The 20,180-nt window shown below is 42.5% G+C and overlaps 1 long non-coding RNA gene across 1 annotated transcript; it reads right to left on the minus strand.

The window, feature by feature from the left end:
* Positions 1 to 2,330: 2,330 nt before the first annotated feature.
* Positions 2,331 to 20,146, minus strand: LOC149972011 (uncharacterized). The gene is made up of 3 exons (XR_016491522.1): positions 19,626 to 20,146; positions 15,270 to 15,360; positions 2,331 to 6,399 (listed from the first exon to the last, which is right to left on the minus strand). It is a non-coding gene; the product is annotated as an uncharacterized LOC149972011 (long non-coding RNA).
* Positions 20,147 to 20,180: the final 34 nt, after the last annotated feature.

Raw genomic sequence — 20,180 nt, forward strand, 5'->3', positions numbered from 1 at the left:
ACACACACACACACACACACACACACACACACACACACACACACACACACACAGCTGGCCAGCCAGGCAGTGGCAGCCTTGGGACAGTGTCGTGACACTTCCCTAGTCTGGCCTGCCACTGCAGGTGGCTGAGAGGGCAAGGAGGACACTGTGCCCTTCGTAACAAAGCCCCCCTCCCTCCCCGCAGAGAGGTGAAATGGTACATTCCAAATGGGGAAATGAATAAGACATGAATACAATCTCTCAAACTGTAAAGCTGGAGGGATCTAACACACTTCCAAAAGGTTGCCAAGCTTTTCAGTCAAATATGAACCTTTGTTTGACCATACCTGACACCTATAGCCTTTAAGCAGCGCTTTTACCTCTGTGGCTGACAGAGATGTCATTCACAACTACTGTACAAATGGAATGATTTAGGGCAGACTCCCAGAAGACAGTGCAAGGGGTAAATGTATGTGTGTGTCAGTGTTTTGGAGAGCTGCATGCAGTAGATGGTGGCCTACGCGATGACACGTTTAATGCCCCTGGCCGGGGGGTAAAGTAGAGGGCGGCAGGATGAGCGGACGAGGGACTGACAGACACAGTGGCCCGAGGGGGACTGGTCCGCCCTCGCTTCCTCCTGCAAGGAAAAGGGAAACTGGTGCGACAGAAAAACTGCTCCCTCAATATAGAAAAGAACAAGGGGAAGGCCAGGAAGGTGAAAGCGGGTCTCAATGAAAATCAGTTCCACTTAGTGTGTGGCCTCTTTACCTTTTGACCGTCAAAGAGAGACACAATAAGAACCGGTCCCCATTGGACCATAGGCTATATATTAAGGTTGTTAGTCATAGGCCTATAGCTCTTATAGGGGCGAATTAAAGGTGATGCGTGCTTAACTGTATGACCTAATACATGCAAACACCGCCGAATGACTAAGACGATTTTAAAATGCAGATGTCAAATGGAGACAAATTAGCTGTGCATTTTGCAAGTGAGACCTACAAATGTGCAATTTCATATAACTTAAAGCATTTACACCTTTCTGATTGCCAACACGCCATTAAGGTTAATGTGATCTGGCTCTCTCTTGACAACTAATCTGAATTTGATTGGCTAGGAAAAGGGAGCAAGTTAAGTTAAAGTATGTAGTGATTCGCCACGGCCCTTTTGAGACAATGGACACTCACACACACTATTTCCATATATGGGCAATATTACAAGTGTTTAAAGTTCATCATTACTGTGGCCATGTGACTGCCATTTCTATATCAATTCCATCTATACAGGGCACACTGCTATGCAAATCAAAAGCACTTACAATAGGGGTTCCCCAAAAATCCACCATCTGCAATTGTTTGACTTGATAGAGGAAAGGAAATGGGGCAATTTTGAGTATAAACATGCAGTAAACTTGGTTTGCCCTTGGTAGAATGACAACTAAGACCTTATTGTGCTGTTACAATTAAGGATACATAAGGGTTCACCAAGCAAACCTATAGTTCTACTGTATAAGACACTGGTAAAAAAAAAAATATTGAGAATGTAAATTTGGGAGTTCAAAGTCAGAATTACATCTAAATGGCCGATTAAACCAATGGCTGTTGTTTACAAAGGACCATGGGAAAATGTCAGAGTAAGGTCAAAAAGAAAATACAACTTTATGGAAGGAGAAAGTCCAAATTCTACACATTATCTAAACACTACCTGGATTTTAGCCCCTAAAAAAAACGGCAAGTGATTATCTATCCCGATGGAGAAATGTTATTATTTTATTTTCTCCAGACAATCAATCCATACCATAAATATGAAACAAAAAGGCAATAAGGAGTATAAGAGATCTGACTGTAGGGAATGGAATGGTGCCTCATCAAGTAGTATCCAACAATGCCAAAAAACTCAAGTTAGCCTTGAGTTAACATTTATTGAATCGGTGTGATCCTCTCCAAGCTTAGTCCATTACCTAAGCTTTGACAGGACCAGAGTAAAACTGTTTCCATGCCCAAAATGCTGATTTATTTACTAAAATACTAATTTATGACCGTTTAACAACATTATGATATTATTGAAAGCAACAAGCTGCAAATATAATTTGAAGATCATTTCAATGTGCCTAAGGCCCTAAAAATGCAGGGCGCTGCCAAAGGGTAGGAAAGCAATTACACTTTTGAGTGTAATAATATGTTTTAGTGGTCAAATACTGTGCGAGAGAAAATTCCCTGCATGCAATTTGTTTGGGAATTTCACATTTTAAATCACAGGGGTTTAGCTGGATTCTTGCCTGAAACCAATGTTGTCTTATACTTAGTAAACTGTACTGAACATGCATAAATCATCTTAAGAACATACAAGACTTAAAGTTAAATCAAATTTTATTTGTCACATGCGCCGAATACAGCAGGTATTGTAACCTTACCGTGAACTGCTTACTTACAAACCCTTAACCAACAATGCAGTTCAAGAAATAGAGTTAAGAAATTGCTAAATAAACAAGGCTCTATAAAGGGGGTAGTCAATGTGCGGGGGTACAGGTTAGTCGAAGTGTAATTTGTACATGTAGGTCAGGGTAAAGTGACTATGCATAGATAATAAACGAGTAGCAGCAAGGGGGGGGGGGGTGTAAATAGTCCGGGTGGCCACTTGATTCATTGTTCAGTAGTCTTATGGCTTGGGGGTAAAAGCTGTTAAGAGCCTTTTGGACCTAGACTTGGCGCTCCGGGACCACTTGCTGTGCGGTAGCAGAGAGGACAGTCTATGACTTGGGTGACTGGAGTCTCTGACAATTTCATGGGCTTTCCTCTGACACAGCCTAGTATATAGGTCCTGGATGGCAGGAAGCTTGGCCCCAGTGATGTACTACCCTCTGTAGTGCCTTACGGTTGGAGGCCGAGCAGTTGCCATGCCAGGCGATGATGCAACCGGTCAGGATGCTCTCAATGGTGCAGCTGTAGAACTTTTTGAGGATCTGGGGACCCATGCCAGGTGTTGTGCCCTCTTCACGACAGTCTTGGTGTGTTTGGACCATGATAGTTTGTTGGTGATGTGGACATCAAGGAACTTGAAACTCTCGGTCTGCTCTGCTACAGCCCCGTCGATGCTAATGGGGGCCTGTTCGGCCCTCATTTTCCTGTAGTCCATGATCATCTCCTTTGTCTTGCTCACATTGAGGGAGAGGTTGTTGTCCTGGCACCACACTGCCAGGGCTCTGACCTCCTTCCTATAGGCTGTCTCATCATTGTTGGTGATCAGGCTGTTGTGTCGTCAGCACACGTAATGATGGTGTTGGAGTCGTGCTTGGCCATGCAGTCGTGGGTGAACAGGGAGTGCAGGAGGGGACTAAGCATGCACCCCTGAGGGGCCCCAGTGTTGAGGATCAGTGTGGCAGATATATATTGTATTTACTTCGCCACCATGGCCTTTGCCTTTACCTCCCTTATCTCACCTCATTTGCTCACATCGTATATAGACTTATTTTTCTACTGTATTATTGACTGTATGTTTGTTTTACTCCATGTGTAACTCTGTGTTGTTGTATGTGTCGAACTGCTTTGCTTAAAGGTGCACTTTGGAAGTTAAGCTAATTGTTTACCTCAAATTTTGGCTGTGTTGACTGTGTGGTTTGCACAATCCTTAGTTTTAGACAAACAAACTTTGAATGGAATATAAGCTTTTTTTCATGGGCGATGGAGGAGGGCCCATTTCTGTCAAATCAGGTCATTTCTGGACAATTCTTCTGACCATTTAGGAGGCCATTTTTGACTCAAGAGCACCCCCAAGGCCAAGTCTTCTGTGACGTAACTTTAAGTGAACAAAAATGCATTAATTTAACTTCTGTAAGGTGAAAATATTCAAGCAAGACAAAGAGTGATTTGAAAATCGTCAGCACAAGGTCTGGGTTATAACAGTTTGCCAACATGCTTTTCAGGCTATGTAATGCCCCTGCTACATTCAAAAGACTGATGTAGAAAGTGCTGTCTGGCGTCCATGCAAAGACTTTCCTGGTGTATCTAGTTCATGCTCTGAAACTGAATGTATCAGCTCTCTCCATATTCACTTTGATTTGATTTGCACATTTGACATTTCATTCTAAGGTCTAAAAAAAGAGCTTATGTCGAGATTAAGTGAAAGCCAAAGAGTTTTATAGTCTGCCAATGTAAAAACGTTTCAGCTAAGATTGTTTGCTGTACAATAATATTGTTCCCCCTATGATACACTACACATTTTGAGGAATAACTATTAATCCTTACCCAGATACAAATAATTATTATATACTTGACTTTTGAACTATGAGCCTCACAACAAAGGCTACTCCAGCGTAGATTCAACCCACTCACAACTCATGCTGTGTTGACTCACCAAACTATTCACTCATAAATACAATTAAACTGATAAATATGTCGCTCTCAATCATAGTGGAAGAATTCGCTGATACTCAAAGTTATATTTATTGACTTTTACAGTCGGCCTGTGTGGTATTATGTGTTCTATTTCTCGAATTCACTCGGGGGAGAACAAATGCAATTTTTTACAGTTGTGAAATAAAAAGGCACATCAAGTTCCGTCATTAAATCCATGTTCTTTCCTCTGAACCCAGAAATCCTTTTGTGACTCCTTTGAATATGGATTCAACTGAATTCCCACACCGCCATAATACCCAACATCTTGCCAGTTCCCCAACCCCTGGAAAGACCCTCTGGTGTGTACCCTTCCTAACAAATCATTATAGCCCAGTTCGTGCTGGCTCAACACATTACTGTCGGGCAACCGAAATTGAAGTTAGCTTAACTAGGGCCTATAAACCGAGGTCGTTGAATAAGCCATTGGCTACTTCTAACACAATCCTAATGAGGCGTGTTAAGTATTTTATAGCCTTCATCCTCTGGAACAAAAGTCCACTCGCAAAATACTCCCTTATTGCCATTGATTATGATAAACATGGGTATTGGTACAGTAATACCCTTATTACTGTTGTCCATTTGATTGTCAACTTCACAAGGACATCACATTGGTGGTTTTGTCTGTCATACATTTCTGCAGATAGGTCCTGGGGGCACTTCTCCAGTCCTGTAATATTAAGACAGTATAAGGAGCAGGAAGAATTGACTGGGTCTCATTTGGATTGCATATGTGCATGGAATAAAAAAAGTTGCATTTTGACTTTTTTCAATTAAAGTATGGTGGTTTGTATTATTCCCTGTGTATACCCTAGTCTCGACCCAAATTGGGCCAACTTCTGGTTTTCGAGGACGGTGCCCTCTCCAGCAGACCAGATGCGTGTTTTGGTTCAGGGGGAAAACACCAGCCGTGCAAGGGAAAATCTGTGCACTCCACTTCTAAGTAAAACGTGTTATCCCGGTCTCTTGGAAGCTGCTCTGCTTGAAACTAAAAAGCTGTTTGAATCAAGTGCCTCTCAGTCTTCTTGCCAGTGGTTCTGATGATTTGTCACAGAAGATTGGGTTGACATGGTGGTGACAGCGAACACAGCAGGTACAGAGTATCTCTGTGGCTGGCATTGCATTAACATGACCCTAACAGGGAGCAATGACAATTACCTGAATCAAAAGAGTTGCCAATTCCTAACGGCTGGCCAATTCCATTGCTCGTCTTTGTAGTAAAAACCCAGAGCAAATCATAGATAATCTGTTCTGAAATCTCTGCTCAGATAGCAGACAAACTAGCCAACTTCTGTGGTGTTTCACATTTGGAAATGTTTCAAGTTCTTAGGGAGGAATTTACTTAGATGAACTGTGGGAAAAGGTAGAGAGAGCGGCTATAGCCATAACGTCTTCTATCTGTACGTCCATGCTGTGAATTTGAGATGGTGTACTTGAGCTTCTGGAAGGCCAGTCTAAAACCAAAGTAGAATACTTTAAACAGGTGGCAATCAAATCAAATCAAATGTAAAGTACTTACAGTACTGTATAGAAACCCAGCCTAAAACCCCAAACAGCAAGCAATGCAGGTGTAGAAGCACGGTGGCTAGGAAAAACTCCCTAGAAAGGCCAAAACCTAGGAAGAAATGTAGAGAGGAACCAGGCTATGATGGGTGGCCCGTCCTCTTCTGGCCGTGCCGGGTGGAGATTATAACAGAACATGGCCAAGATGTTCAAATGTTCATAAATGACCAGCATGGTCAAATAACAATAGTAGCAGTTGTCAAGGGTGCAACAAGTCCACACCTCAGGAGTAAATGTCAGTTGGCTTTTCATAGCCGTTCATTAAGAGTATCTCTACCGCTCCTGCTGTCTCTAGAGAGTTGAAAACAGCAGGTCTGGGACAGGTAGCACATCCGGTGAACAGGTCAGGGTTCCATAGCCGCAGGCAGAACAGTTGAAACTGGAGCAGCAGCACGGCCAGGTGGACTGGGGACAGCAAGGAGTCATCATGCCAGGTAGTCCTGAGGCATTGTCCTAGGGCTCAGGTCTTCCGAGAGAGAGAAAGAGAGAAAGAGAAAATTAGAGAGAGCATATACATTCACACAGGACACCGGATAAGACAGGAGAAGTACTCCAGATATAACAGACTGACCCTAACACATAAACTACTGCAGCATAAATACTGGAGGCTGAGACAGGAGGGGTCAGGAGACACTGTGGCTCCATCCGATCACACCCCCGGAAAGGGCCAAACAGGCAGGATATAACCCCACCGACTTTGCCAAAGCACAGCCCCGACACCTCTAGAGAGATATCTTCAACCACCAACTTACCATCCTGAGACAAGACAGAGTATAGCCCACAAGATGTATGTATCCACTGTCATCAAAGCATCAGCAAATGTTGATAGTATTGTTCACAACCATGTCCATAACCACTTGCTAAAATCTCTCTGTTATCTGTAGAAACAAACAATGTCAAACCCCAAAGCACTTAGCTCCTCCACTACTTGGCCTCCCAGGCCTATCAAGTGTTCGGCACGTTGCCTTGGAAATCTAACTGAGGCTTGGCTTCCTCGAACTGCTTTGTATGGTGGCCTTTAATGTAAAAAGGAAATATGGTGTTGTAAAAACCAGAGCCAAAATAAATCAGAGGGATTGCACAATAATGAAGCCATTCAAGCATTTTACAAGAATACGGAGGTGCCAGACTTATTTTCCCCTTTTATTTCTAATCAGAACACACTGAGGTATGTGAGCGTCCATCATGTTTTAGCTTATGATTCTTTATCAAATCATTGACTTTTAAAGCCCAAAGATTTTGGTAGAATTGAACAGAGACAGTCCATTTTGTTAGGTTACAGCCTAATTCTAAAATTGATTAAATTATCTGTTTCCATCCTCAATCTACACACAATACCCCATAATGACAAAACGAAACAGGTTTTTAGAAATGTTTGCCAATTTATATAAAAAAATATAAAAAATACTACATGTACAGAAGTATTCAGACCCTTTGCTATGAGACTCGAAATTGAGCTCAGGTGCATCCTGTTTCCAATGATCATCCTTGAGATGTTTCTACAACTTGATTGGAGTCCACCTGTGGTAAATTCAATTGATTGGACATGATTTGGAAAGGCACACACCTGTCTATATAAGGTCCCACAGATGACAGTGCATGTCAGAGCAACAACCTCACAGGTCGAAGGTATTGTCCATAGTGCTCCGAGACAGGATTGTGTCAAGGCACAGCATTGGGGGAAGGCTACCAAAACATTAATGCAGCGTTGAAGGTCCCCAAGAACACAGGGGCCTCCATCATTCTTAAATGGAAGAAGTTTGGAACCACCAAGACTCTTCCCAGAGCTGGCCACAATCGTGGGAGAAGGGCCTTGGTCAGGGAGGTGACCAAGAACCCAATGGTCACTCTGACAGAACTCCAGAGTTCCTCTGTGGAGATAGAAGAACCTTCCAGAAGGACAACCGTCTCTGCAGCACTCCACCAATCAGGCCTTTATGGTGTAGTGGCTAGATGGAAGTCACTCCTCAGTAAAAGGCACATGAGAGCCCGCTTGGAGTTTGCCAAAAGGCACCTAAAGGACTCTCAGACCATGAGAAACAAGATTCTCTGGTCTGATGAAACCAAAATTTAACACTCTGGCCTGAATTCCAAGCATCACGTGTGGAGAAAACCTGGCAACATCCCTATGGTGAAGCATGGTGGTGGCAGCATCATGATGTGGGTATGTTTTTTAGCTGCAGGAACTGAGAGACCAGTCAGGATTAAGAGAAAGATGAACAGAGTGATCTTTGATGAAAACCTTCTCCAGAGTGCTCAGGACCTTAGACTGGGGCGCATGTTCACCTTGCAATTGAACAATGACCCAAAGCACACAGCCAAGACAACGTAGGAGTGGCTTCAGGACAAGTCTCTGAATGTCCTTGAGTGGCCCAGCCAGAGCCCAGACTTTAACCTGATCAAACATCTCTGGAGAGACCTGAAAATAGTTGTGCAGCGACGCTCCCAATCCAACCTGACAGAGCCTGAGAGGATCTGCAAAGAAGAATTGGATAAACTCCCCAAATACAGGTGTACCAAGGTTGTAGCTTCATACCCAATTAGACTCGAGGCTGTAATCGCTGCCAAAGGTGCTTCAATAAAGTACTGAGTAAAGGGTCTGAATACTTATGTAAACGTTATATTTAATTTTCTATCTTTTTAAACATTTCCTATAATTTCTAAAAACCTGTTTTTGCTTTGTCATTATGGGGTATTGTGTGTAGATTGATGAGGGAAACAACGATTTAATACATTTTAGAACAAGGCTGTAACGTAACAAAATTTAGAAAAAGTCAAGGAGTCTGAATACTTTCCGAATACACTGTACCGCATGCTTGCAATTGACATAGTGATTGACAACGGAAAACAATGGTTCTTTGCAGATGCTGACGTTGGCTGTTATTGTTATCCAAGAGGCATACTGGATCACACGAGGTTGGTGACACCTTAATTGGAGAGGACGGGCTCATGGTAATGGCTGCAGTGGAATAAGCGGTGTTGTATCAAATATGGTTTCCATATGTTTGATGCCATTTCAGTCGCTCTGTTCCAGCCATTATTTTGAGCCGACCGCCCCTCAGCAGCTTCCAATGATCTGGAGAGTTTTAGGATTTGACACCGCATAATTAACATCACACTGTCATCTTAACTCTTTGGAATGAGGACATTTTCAATCATGATGGTGACATATTGTTTCTTTGGATCATTTATATCTTGGAAATATAGTGACTGTGTTGGAGTCCCGGTCAGGGCTAACCCCCAAATTCACTACATTGGTGTCAGGAGTGGGATGGTGCCTGTGAGACCATCAGAGCATAGTCGCAGGAATTAGGGGTGCTGAGGATGCTGCAGGACCCCCTGATGAATAAAAATAAAATACAAAGTTAGTGAACAAGGCGTTTATTACTCCAGTATGAGCGGAGAAATATCCCCCCCCCCCCCCCCCATAGACGAGCAACCCCAACCCAAAACATCTTCCTGCGGCCATGGATCGGAGAAGTGTGTACACGTGAGGGACTTCAAATCAAATCAAATTTACGTTTCTTTGTCACGTCCCCGAATACAGGTGTAAACCTTACAGTGAAATGCTTACTTACAGGCTCTAACCAATGGTGCCAAAAAAAGGTATGTGTGTGTGTGTGTGTGTGTGTGTGTGTGTGTGTGTGTGTGTGTGTGTGTGTGTGTGTGTGTGTGTGTGTGTGTGTGTGTGTGTGTGTGTGTGTGTGTGTGTGTGTGTGTGTGTGTAGGTGAGTAAAGAAATAAAACAACAGTAGAATACATTTGAAACATTTGAGTAGCAAGGCTATATACAGACACCTGTTAGTCAGGCTTATTGAGGTAGCATGTACATGTAGGTATAGTTAAAGTGACTGTGCATATATGATGAACAGAGAGTAGCAGAAGCGTAAAAAGAGGGGTTGGCGGATGGTGGGACACAATGCAGATGTCCCGGTTAGCCAAAGTTCGGGAGCACTGGTTGGTCGGGCCAATTTAGGTAGTATGTACATGAATGTATAGTTAAAGTGAATAAGCATATAAGATAAACAGAGAGTAGCAGCAGCGTAAAATAGGGGTTGGGGGAGGGGGGGAAACAATGCAAATAGTCCAGGTAACCATTGTTACCTGTTCAGGAGTCTTATGGCTTCGAGGTAAAAACTGTTGAGAAGCCTTTTTGTCCTAGACTTGGCACTGCGGTACCGCTTGCCATGCGGTAGTAGAGAGAACAGTCCATGACTGGGGTGGCTGGGGTCTTTGACAATTTTAGGGCCTTCCTCTGACACCAACTGGTGTAGAGGTCCTGGATGGCAGGCAGCTTTGCCCCAGTGATGTACTGGGCCGTACGCACTACCCTCTGAAGTGCCTTGCGGTAGGAGGCCGAGCAATTGCCGTACCAGGCAGTGATGCAACCAGTCAGAATGCTCTCAATGTTGCAGCTGTAGAACATTTTGAGGATCTCAGGACCCATGCCAAATCCTTTTAGATTCCCGAGGGGGAATAGGCTTTGTCGTGCCCTCTTCACAACTGTCTTGGTGTGTTTGGACCAATCTAGTTTGTTGTTTATGTGGACACCAAGGAATTTGAAGCACTCAACCTGCTCCACTACAGCCCTGTCGATGAGAATGGGGACATGCTCGGTGCTCCTTTTCCTGTAGTCCACAATCATCTCCTTAGTCTTGGTTACATTGAGGGATATGTTGTTATTCTGGCACCAAACGGCCAGGTCTCTGACCTCCTCCCTATAGGCTGTCTCGTCGTTGTCGGTGATCAGGCCTACCACTGTTGTGTCGTCTGCAAACTTAATGATGGTGTTGGAGTCGTGCCTGGCCATGCAGTCGTGGGTGAACAGGGAGTAGAGGAGCGGACTGAGCATGCACCCCTGGGGAGATCCAGTGTTGAGGATCAGCGTGGCAGATGTGTTGCTACCCACCCTCACCACCTGGGGATGGCCTGTCAGGAAGTCCTGTATCCAGTTGCAGAAGGAGATGTTTAGTCCCAGGATCCTTAGCTTGGTGATGAGTTTGAGGGTATTATGGTGTTGAACGCTGAGCTGTAATCAATGAACAGCATTCTCACATAGGTGTTTTGTCCAGGTGGGATAGGGCAGTGTGGAGTACAATAGACATTGCATCATCTGTGGATCTGTTTGGGCAGTATGCAAATTGGAGTGGGTCTAGGGTTTCTGGGATAATGGTGTTGATGTGAGCCATTACCAGTCTTAAAAAGCACTTCATAGCTACGGACGTGAGTGCTACGGGTCTGTAGTCATTTAGGCAGGTTGCCATTGTGTTCTTTGGCACAGGGACTATGGTGGTCTGCTTGAAGCATGTTGGTATTACAGACTCAATCAGGGACATGTTGAAAATGTCAGTGAAGGCACCTGCCAGTTGGTCAGCACATGCCCAGAGCACGCGTCCTGGTAATCCGTCTGGCCCCGCAGCCTTGTGTATGTTGACCTGTTTAAAGGTCTTACTAACGTCGGCTACGGAGAGCGTGATCACACAGTCTTCCGGAACAGCTGATGCTCTCATGCATGCCTCAGTGTTGCTTGCCTCGATGCGAGCATAGAAGTGATTTAGCTCGTCTGGTAGGCTCGTGTCACTGGGCAGCTCGCGGCTGTGCTTCCCTTTGTAGTCTGGAATAGTTTGCAAGCACTGCCACATCCGAAGAGCATCGGAGCCGGTGTAGTATGATTCAATCTCAGGCTTTGCCTGTTTGATGGTTCGTTTCAGGGCATAGCGGGATTTCTTATATGCTTCTGGGTTAGAGTCCCACGCCTTGAAAGCGGCAGCTCTACCCTTTAGCTCAGTGCGAATGTCGCCTGTAATCCATGGCTTCTGGTTGGGGTATGTACGTACAGTCACTGTGGGGACGACGTCCTCAATGCACTTATTGATAAAGCCAGTGACTGATGTGGTTTTTTCCTCAATGCAATCGGAAGAATCCGGGAACATGTTCTAGTCTTTGACATTAAAGCAGTACTGTAGTTTAGCATCTGCTTCATCTGACCATTTTTTTATAGACCGAGTCACTGGTACTTCATGCTTTATTTTTTGCTTGTAAGCAGGAATCAGGAGGATAGAGTTGTGGTCGGATTTACCAAATGGAGGGTGAGGGAGAGCTTGATAGATTTGGTAGAACTGATTTATGTTTCGCTGCAATAAAGTCTCCGGCCACTAGGAGCGCCGCCTCTGGATGAGCGGTTTCCTGTTTGCTTATTTCCTTATACAGCTGACTGAGTGCAGTCTTAGTGCCAGCATCTGTCTGTGGTGGTAAATAAACAGCCATGAAAAGTATAGCTGAGAACTCTCTAGGCAAGTAGTGTGGCCTGCAGTTTATCACAATATACTCAACTTCAGGTGAGCAAAATCTAGAGACTTCCTTAGATTTCGTGCACCACCACCCCCCCCCCCCCCCCCCCCCCCGTCTTACCGATCCTGCCGGTGCAGCGTGTATCCCGATAGCTGAATATCCATGTCGTCATTCTGCCACGATTCCGTGAAGCATAGGATTAGTTTATTGTCCAATGATTGCACGTTGGCGAGTAATATTGACGGTAACGGCAGCTTTCCTAGTTGTCTTCTGCGGGTCCGGACGAGGCATCCGGCTCTTTGTCCTCTGCGTCGCTTCCTTTTGTGAATAATTGGGATGTCTGCCCTGTGGGTTGTTTGGAGAATACCGTGCGAGTCCTGCTTGCTGGTGTTGTTGTTGTTGAAAAAATCTTTGTCTAATCCGAGGTGAGTGATCTCTGTCCTGATATCCAGAAGCTCTTTTCTGCCGTAAGATACGGTTACAGAAACATTATGTACAAAATAATTTATAAATATCGCAAAAAAAAGGATGTTTGGATCGCATAACAACTAAGGTATTGGTTATGTTGACAGTCACTGGACCCCGGTTTGAGTCACAGTTGGTGTTATATTATTCTTTATACAGTCTATGGCTCTGACATTGGTAATTGTGCAATATGTCTTTTAGAGCAGCTGGTGAATGTCTTTAAGGTACACTGTGGAATTTTAGTTGTTAATAGTGAGCCTGAAATTTGGGTATGAGTTTAACTATATGGTTCATATATTCGCAATATACAATATACATTCATATCTTACCCCATTTAACCACAAAATACTTTTGTTTTTTCTGAGTACCCAACTTTGAAAATGAAAAAAAGATTGACCAAACTTGATAAGCTTTTGTGCGTGGGAGTGGACCTTTCTGTCCAGTGAGGTTCGTTCCTGGGGACCCTTTTTGGATGCATCTTTAGCCAATGACAACATACAGCATGTTTGATAGTATGACAAACAAAAATGTATTTAAATTGATGCACAACTACAGACGCATCAAATGCAGCTCCATTTCAAATGTTAAGGAAATTGAGAACATTGATTTAGTTTATTCTCATTGATTTGTCTTATTCTTTGCTTTTGCCCCTTAAACAGGTGCAGGTGCAATTGTGAGGCAACCACAAAATGGTTATGTTTAAAACTTTCCAATGAGCCCCACAAGCTATTGAAATCCTTTGGGGCTATTTAAAGCATGAAACCAGACCAGCAGCAGGGTTAGGAATTGGTATCTGGGCAAATGCAATGCAGACATGTTTGTTTAATAATGTTAAAAGTACAGGAAGTTGCTTGCTGCCAGGAATATCTGCAGGGATGTGAAAAGAAGACGAAAAACAACCCCCAATTGCAACTAATCTTCTGATAATTAACTTTCACAACATGCTCCCATCATCTGCGTTTGTTGATGGTTCATTTGCAAGACCGGCAGCAGAGCATAATTAACCTGGCGTGAATACAGATCCTTGTGGGACAACACTCCCTTTATGTAACATATGATGAACAGAAACAAGTTGAGGAGGTGGCAAACATGACTTCATATCATGACATCACATGCCATGATTAAAAGGCCCTCGTTTACGACTCTGTGAACTACATGGGAACCTGAAACAATTTGTTCTGTCATCACAAAGGGTGGCTGAACAGGTTGATGCAATTTTCCTAAGTTAAGCATGCTCCCTCATCATTGTTGTTAGTGTTTGTTGGTCAAAGGGGGTTGTTCAATATGAACACCTGGGATTCTATTTGTGTGTGTACAGTAAATGTAGGACATAGTACAGTTGGGTGCATTAAAAAAGGTTCCTTGTCCTGCAAAGTGCATATACTGTAACTACACCGTCATAGGCATATTTAAAAAATGCATTTCTTTGCACAGGTTAGTGTTAGACGATTGCAAATAAACGTGTCACTTGGTGTCGACCTGTGTGAGAGTTTGTCACACTAACACTGTACCATTGCTGCAGCACTGTCTCTGTACGGACCCACTGAACAGTCCCCTTGTTTATCTCTTCTGGTCACCATCTCTCCTTCTTGTTGTGTACGTTAACTCACCCCCCCTCCCCCCCTTTTATAAATAGTAATAGTTTGATCGTAAATACATTTAATTCACTGCTACCCAAAGTAGCTAATTGATCAAAGACATAATTTCTTTGTGTACTCTTTGTGTACCATGAGAGAAGCAAGGCCCAGAGAAACCCTGCACCTCATCAAGGTCCAACACATTTATTGTAAGCCACTTACCCAAAGTACACTTACTTCACTATACTCTTTTCATTCCTTCATACCCCCCACTCCCACAAATAAAGATCTGTCAAGTCCCCCCTGCAACTTTAGAGCAAGCCCCCCACAGGACGGAGACCACATCACTGCAGGGTGTGTTTGTGTGTTTTGGATGCTACGTGGCTTTGCAAACAAGGTCCTTCGGTCAGGGCAATGTTTGTGGCTCCACTGTCCTGCACTCATCCTTCAAGGCTTACGGACACTTTGTCAACTCATGATAGGATCTTTGACAGCCATATTATTCCATGACTCCCCACTGTTTTAAGGCTCAAATTTAGTTGATTCTTCAGTGCCGTAATGTGGATGATAATTTTTTTGCGGGGAGAAAACACTTCACCTGCAGGTTTAAGCAGGTATAACCATGTATAAGCCGTTATAATGTTTTAAAATATGGCTTATGGTTTGGAGACGTGCCTTATGGTTTGGACGGTGGTAGGGGCACAGTTGTAGGCAACAAGCATACATTAAGGGATCCATCAAGTAGCCTAGCATACATGATTCCATCTACATCATACAAAGTAAGTATACAGTATATAAATACATGAATATAGCCACATGGAATTGATTATGCCAGTGGGATGACGAGAAGTATTATGCACATCTTTCATCAACAAGATTCTGTCAACGTTAACAAATTCATCCGGCCCTTTGCACATGTATTCCTTTGCTAAACAGCTTGGATGACAGAATAATAACTTCAGATTTAATGATCAAATGATAATAAACTGTTGCATAATGTTACATTTAGACGGTCGTTCTTCCTTCCAAGTTGGGATCCTCCTCTCCCACACTCCAACTCTCCACCTTGTTGAAAGCTTGGATCAGCCTGTTCTCTGTCAACAGTGGAAAGGAGGAGAAGAGTTGAGTGAAAAGTTGAGTGGCCAAGAGCTCCCATTACTTTATGTATAACACAGCTTCTTTGGCAGGAGAACAGGGCTGCGCAAATCTGATTTCAATAACCCAGTTAGTATTATTTTCTGTTATTTATTTATTTAGCATCCTATAATTCCCCAGGCTTGATTCACCTCTGTAGCTGGGATTGACCTGCGTAGGTCTGCTTGACATCGCAAGTATCCAACTAACTGGCTGCCTAGCGATGCAAAACTGGTGCGGCTCTAACAGAATAAATTGTGGGAAAACTAACGAACAGGTCCGCAGGAGACCTGGGTCCTGTTCAGTAGAAGGAAAATGTTTTGAAGCACACATTTTCGTTTTCAACTGTGAAACTGTAACAGGAGGATGCCCAAGCGGTAGAGATTTCAGTGAAGAGGCAGACAAGAAGTAGCAGTGCAATGTTCCATAAACCATTTAAAAGTCTGGTTATTTAGTGTGTCAAGTAGAATAACAAACACGGACTGACACCAGCATCTTAACAGAAACATTTTGTTACGGTATGCCCTACTGAACATGACTCTATAGATATTAACTGCCAGGACATAAAGGAGTCCATGAGAGCCATTAACAAGTGCATGCATATTCTGTACATTAAGCAAAGTAATGAAGCATAGATATGAACCCCTTTTTATGGAGTCTTTTTTTAACACTGAAGACCTCAAGGATTGGTGTGGTTTGTTTTATTTGTTGAAAATGATTCAGCTGTACAGAATTTCACAGTTAATGCCCAACAGGAAGGATGTCTTCACAGAGTTACTAGTAAAAAAGGACCATTAAAAGTGGAAGCCACATATTTTCCCAAAATAAGAACCCTATAACAGGATCACTCTTCAGCCTGAATCCTTACTTGAGATACACATATTGACATCAAGGCCTTATTTTTGCAAAAATGTCCAAATTTAGCGCACACAGACCTCAATTTAGGATTCAGCTGTTTTTAGAGGGCTCTGAAAGGAAAATACTATAGCTAAAGACATTCCATGCCCATGGCGCTGATTCATTTGAAGCCATGCGCTGCATAATGTTCACTTTGTCACTAACGTGCAACAACGCATAACAATAAACTGACATTACAGTATTAATAAATCCCATATTTCACATCTAATCACTTACATGTGGTACTCTATAGTTTGCAACAATAATCTAGGGAGGGGAGAATGGCATTTAAATCAGAACAGCAGCATGGGATTACCATAACTATCAGAACATTCCTGCAACGCTATGGGAGCATTCAGGAGGTTGGTTTTGCCAAAAAGTAGCTCCATCGGGGAGGGGGGGGGGGGGGGGGGGGGTTAATTTACAGTAAGGTTGTTCTTTACAAGGGTGAGACAATTCTTAAAACATTAGTTACATGACCAGACAGTGCTTACTGATTCAGCTCTACAAAGTATTATTTGTTCATCTGCATAGACTTTCAGGCATTTACGTTTTTGTCATATTATTTTATTATTTAAATAGGGAAGTCAGTTAAAAACAAATTGTTATTTACAATGACTAGGAACAGTAGGTTAACTGCCTTGTTTAGGGGCAGAACGGGAATTTTATCTCGCAACCTTTGGTTACAGGCCCAACACTCTAACCACCTGCCGCCCCAATCCTAACCTTACTGGAGATTCCACCTGGCTCTTACTTTTGAAATAATTTTGGATTTCCTTTCATCAGGATGTTGGACATAGCAGTAATTATGATGAGGTCATGTGTAGTAAAAAATATTTACACATTTGTATTTAAAATGAACAGTCCCTCAATCCCGTACTCCACCTTGTTGGACTTAATTTTGAATAGGAAATGCAGAGAGCTGTTCTAATTTCTGGTCTTTAAAGGGGCAGTGCAGTAAAAACTGTATTTGTCCAGTTTTTATTGATATTTCCACACTGAGATCGAAATAAATAAAGAAAAAAGTATGTTATTTCACCTTTATTTAACCAGGTAGGCTAGTTGAGAACAAGTTCTCATTTAGAACTGCAACCTGGCCAAGATAAAGCAAAGCAGTGCGACACAAACAACAACACAGAGTTGTACGTGGAATAAACAAACATACAGTCAATAACACAATAGAGAAAAAAGTCTATATAGAGTGTGTGCAAATTAGGTAAGATAAGGGAGGTAAGGCAATAAATAGGCCATAGTGGCAAAATAATTACAATATAGCAATCAAACACTGTAGTAATAGATGTGCAGAAGATTAATGTGCAAGTAGAGATACTGGGGTGCAAAGGAGCAAAAAAAAAGAACAGTATGGGGATGAGGTAGTTGGATGGGATATTAACAGATGGGCTATGTACAGGTGCTGCTCTGACAGCTGGTGCTTAAAGTTAGTGAGGGAGATATGGGTCTCCAGCTTCAGTGATTTTTGCAGTTCTTTCCAGTCATTGGCAGCAGAGAACTGTATGGACAGGTGGCCAAATAAGGAATTGGCTTTGGGGGTGACCAGTGAAATATACCTGCTGGAGCACGTGCTACAGGTGGGTGCTGCTATGGTGACCAGTGAGCTGTGATAAGGCGGGGCTTTACCTAATAAAAACTTATAGATGACCTGGAGCCAGTGGGTTTGGCAACGAATATGAAGCGAGGGCCAGCCAACGAGAGCATACAGGTCGCAGTGGTGGGTAGTATATGGGGCTTTGGTGACAAAACGGATGGCACTGTGATAGACTGCATCCAATTTGCTGAGTAGAGTGTTGGAGGCTATTTTGTAAATAACATCGCCAAAGTCAAGGATCGGTAGGATAGTCGGTTTTACGAGGGTATGTTTGGCAGCATGAATGAAGGATGCTTTGTTGCGAAATAGGAAGCCGATTTTAGATTTAATTTTGATTGGAGATGCTTAATGTGAGTAGGAGAGGAGAGTTTACAGTCTAACCAGACACCTAGGTATTTGTAGTTGTCCACATATTCTAAGTCAGAACTGTCCAGAGTAGTGATGCTAGACGGGCGGGAGGGTGCGGGCAGTGATCAGTTAAAGAGTATGCATTTAGTTTTACTTGCATTTAAGAACAGTTGGAGGCCATGGAAGGAGAGTTGTATTGCATTGAGGTTAGTTAAAAACTTTTTGGGAAAGGCGTGCCGCTAGCGGTACACCTCGACAACATCTGGTGAAATTGCAGAGAGCCAAATTCAAATTAAATTACTATAAATATTTAATTTTCATAAAATCACAAGTGTAATACATCAAAATAAAGCTTAAGGGGATAGGGGGCAGTATTTTCACTTTGGATGAATTGCGTGCCCATAGTGAACTGCATCAAACTCTGTCCTAAATTGCTAATATATGCATAGTACCATTACTATTGGATAGAAAACACTCTGAAGTTTCTAAAACTGTTTGAATTATGTCTGTGAGTATAACAGAACTCACTTGGACACTAGTATTGGACATTATTATTAATAAACAACAATTTATTGTGGAACTAGGACTCCTTGCACTACATTCTGATGAAAGATCACGTTACGTCTGAGCGCCGTCTCAGATTATTGCAATGTTAGGCTTTTTCCATAACGTTTAAAAAAAATCTGACACAGCGGTTGCATTAAGAACCAGTGTATCTTTAATTGTATGTAGAACATGTATCTTTAGTCAAAGTTTATGATGAGTATTTCTGTTATCTGGCGTAGCTTTCTATAATTCCTCCGGATATTTTGGAGGAATTTCTGAACATGGCGTCAATGCAAACCGAGATTTGTGGATATAAAATGCATATTATCGAACAAAACATAAATGTACTGTGTAACATGTCATACGACTGTCATCTGATGAAGATTTTCAAGAGGTTAGTGATTGATTTCATTTCTAATCCTGCTTTTGTGATTTTATCTTTGGCTGGAAAAAATGGCTACGTTTTTTCTTTGGTTTGGTGGTGGTCTAACATAAATATATGCTGTGTTTTCGCTGTAAAACATTTTAAAAATCTGACATGATGGGTAGATGAATAAGGTGTTTATCTTTCATTTGAGGTATTGGACTTGTTAATGTGTGGAAGTTAAATATTTCTAAAGAATAATTTTGAATTCCCTGCGCCACCTTTTCAGGTTTTAACTAGTTATTAAGCCAGCCGCCGTGTCAGATTTAAAAAAGGCTTTACGGCAAAAGAAAACCATGCGATTATCTGAGGACAGCGCCCTGCATACCAACACATGAAAAACATATTTCAACCAGGCAGATGCGACACGAAAGTCAGAAACAGCGACATAAAAAATGCCTTACCTTTGATGATCTTCTTCTGTTTGCACACTAAAAGGTCCCAGTTACATCACAAATGGTCCTATTGTTCGACAATGTCCTTCTTTATAACCATTAAAACTCAGTTTAGCTGGCGCGCTTCAGTGAATAATCCATCCAGTTTCCCTCCATCAAAATGCATACAAAATGAATCCTAAACCTTACTAATAAATTTTTTCAAACAAGTCAAACAACGTTTATAATCAAACCTTCCTAATACACAAATAAACTTTAACATTTAAGACGGAGAGTATAGTATGTTCATTACCGGAGATAAATTAGAAAGAATGCGCTTTCTTCCATGCGCTTGGAACCACGGCCTATTTCTCAGGCCCATATGCTAGAATATACATAGAATTGACAGATTAGGATATAAAACACTCTAAAGTTTCCAAAACTGTCAAAATATTGTCTGTGAGTATAACAGAACTCATATTGCAGGCGAAACCTGAGGAAAATCAAACCAGGAAGTGGCTTCTATTTATGTTCCATAGCCTGCCTTCGCTCCATTAAAGGGATATCAACCAGATTCCTTTCCCT

This window comes from Oncorhynchus mykiss, chromosome 25 (genome assembly GCF_057628025.1).
Source record: "Oncorhynchus mykiss isolate SJ-2025 chromosome 25, ASM5762802v1, whole genome shotgun sequence".
NCBI classification, from domain to species: Eukaryota; Metazoa; Chordata; class Actinopteri; order Salmoniformes; family Salmonidae; genus Oncorhynchus; species Oncorhynchus mykiss.